A 2754-nucleotide genomic window follows, 5' to 3' on the forward strand; every position below is an offset into this window, starting at 1 on the left:
TCCACTAAGCGATCTAGCCCGGCCTCGATTTTAGGCTTCATTGCTAGTGGCAGCAGCCTAGCCTTGATGCGAATGGGCCGCACTGCTGGGTCGAGATCCAGGGAGATGGGGGGCCCAGAGAAGTGTCCCAGTGTTCCATCAAAAACACGGGGAAATTCCGCGCACACCACGCCAAAATCCCGTGACCCGACCTGGTGGATTCCATTCAGAGAGAGTCCCAGAGCCTCAAACCAAGAGAGTCCCAGCAGGCTGGAGAGAGGCCTATCCACCACCAGCAGGTCTAGGGTGCCGTTAAAGTCTTGGAACTGTACCCGGAACTTGCCCCAGCCCAGCACCGCCATGGGGTTCTTATTGAAGTCGCTTAACCGGAAACCCCGCGGCTTCTGAAGGGGTGGGGGCCCCTTCGGACACAGCATGCGGAGCGTATTCGCGGAGATAATGGAGTAGGTTGACCCTGTGTCGATCTCCATGCTGCAGGGGGATCCCTCTATAAGAACCGTAACATGCATCTTGTTGGGGCCATCGGGGGGCAAGTTACAGACCTGGTGTTGCGGGAAGTGGGCCGATATGGTGTGGAGGTCGATGGGTGGCTCCGGTCTGGTGGGCGGACGACTTCTGCCGTTGTCCCTTGGAGCGGCAAACCCGGGGAATGTGCCCCGATTTGTTGCAGGTCCGACAGACTGCGTTTCAGAAGCGGCACGACTGGCGCTCATGACCCTCTCCGCAGCTGGTGCACGGGGCAGAGGCGTTCGAAGAGGCTTTGCCCACGTTGGCGGACGGCTGAGATGACCGACGACGGACCTGGTGCACCTCGTTCTCGTCCGAGGCGTCGGAACCTGCTGTCACTTGCATGCAGTGGACTGCCTTGGCGTGGCGGTCTTGGTGGGCCTTTTCGTATGCAGTGGCCTCCCGGATTGCCTTCTCCAGGTCCAGGTCGTCCTGGCTTACCAGCTTCCTCTGAAGCTTCGGTTCTCTTAGTCCCACGAGGAACTGGTAGAGGAGAGTTTCAGCTAGGATGGAGAAGGAGCACCTGGTTGTGCCCCGCCGCAGAGCCACCAGGAAATCTGAGGCGGTCTTGTCGGGGCCCTGGACCTTCGCAAAAAAGTCCAGGCGCTCCACAAACTTAGTTGTTTTGGGAGCCAGGTCAGCGCCTTGACCAAAGAGCTGTACGACTCGTCTTTGGTCAGCTTGGGCGCTATTAAGTCCTTAAACAGGAGATGGGTCTCCATCCCGCAGTGGCGCAGCAGGTACGCCTTTTTTATACCTGGATCCACCACTCCGTGGATGTTGAAGTGGCTCTCGAGAGTTTCCAGCCAGGTTTCCCACTGCGAGGGTTGGGAGATGTCGAAGACTGGGAGGCTCTCTGATGCGGCAGCCATCTTACGGTTTCCACGTGGAAGCGAGCGGTGTAGATGGCAGAGCGGTGCAGTGCTGCTCTTGGGGTCAGCGGTGCGAGGCTCGGTGTTGCGGAGAGGCGGAGCGGTGTGGAGCTGCTCATGGGGTCAGCAGTGCGATGCTCGGAGCTCAGGAGCGGTGCAGTGAGCACCGCTTCTCGAAGACGCTCGGTGGTGGTGGCGATTTTGGAACGCCGTCCCATTGTCTGTGACCAGCGTGTCTGGGATTCCTTGGGTGCTGAAGATCTGCCACATTGCTCGGATCGCCGCCTTTGAGGAGGTGGAGGGCACGGGAACTACCTCCAGCCACTTGCTGAAGGAATCCACCAAGATAAAGAAAAGTTGCCCCTGGAACGGTCCTGCAAAGTCCAAGTGTAACCGGGACCAGGGGTGGTGAGATGGTTGGCAAGGTTGGCACCACTTCACCACGTCCTCTATGTCCTGGTCCATCCCCGGCCACCAGATGTAGCTCTAGGCCAAGGCTTTCATTTGCACCACCCCGGGGTGCGCTTTGTGAAGGGCGGTGAGGACCCGCTCCCGTAGGGGTTTTGGAATGACCACCCTACTTCCCCACATGACACAGCCCCTGTGGACGGACAGCTCGTCCTTCTGAGAAGCAAAGGGCGTTATGTCAGGGTCTCCTTTGGCCACGGGCCGCCCCCTCACCACCCAGTCCAAGACCCGGCAAAGTACCTTGTCCTTGGAGGTGCCGCGTGCCACCTCTGCGACGTGGACCGGCCGATCCGGAAGGGACTCTAGGAGGGCGATCTGGTGGGCGGGAGCAGGATCCGGGTCACAGACCGGCAGCGGCAGGCTGCTCAGGGCGTCCGCATGGTCCATCGCCTTGCCAGGGTGATGGACGAGAGTGTAGGAGTACCCCGCCAGGAAAATAGACCAGCGGAGCACCCGGGGCAAAATCATCTGTGAGGTCTGGCAGTCGGGGGCCAGGAGGCCCAGCAGTGGCTTGTGGTCAGTGAGGACCGTGAAGGGGCTCCCGTACAGATAGTGGTGAAATTTTTTCACCCCCACCACAATCACCAGCGCCTTCTTATCTATCTGCATGTAATTGCACTCAGCTGCTGATAGAGTCCTGGAATAGTACGCAACTGGGACCTCGCGGCCATCCGGCAGCCAGTGGCCCAGGACCGCTCCCACCCCATAAGGGGAAGCATCACATGCCAGCACCACTGGGAGCGCCTCATTGAAATGCGTTAGGACCACATTCGAGACGAGCAGGTCTTTGACCGCCTGGAACACAGCTGCTTGTGGCAGACCCCAGACCCAAGGTGCCGACTTGTCCAGTGGTTCCGCGACTGCAGCTTTGAGGGGCAAAAAGGAGTGGTAGAAGTTCAGGAGCCCC

Source organism: Gekko japonicus, unplaced genomic scaffold (assembly GCF_001447785.1).
Source record: "Gekko japonicus isolate JY-2015 unplaced genomic scaffold, Gekko_japonicus_V1.1 scaffold3141, whole genome shotgun sequence".
Taxonomy (NCBI): Eukaryota; Metazoa; Chordata; class Lepidosauria; order Squamata; family Gekkonidae; genus Gekko; species Gekko japonicus.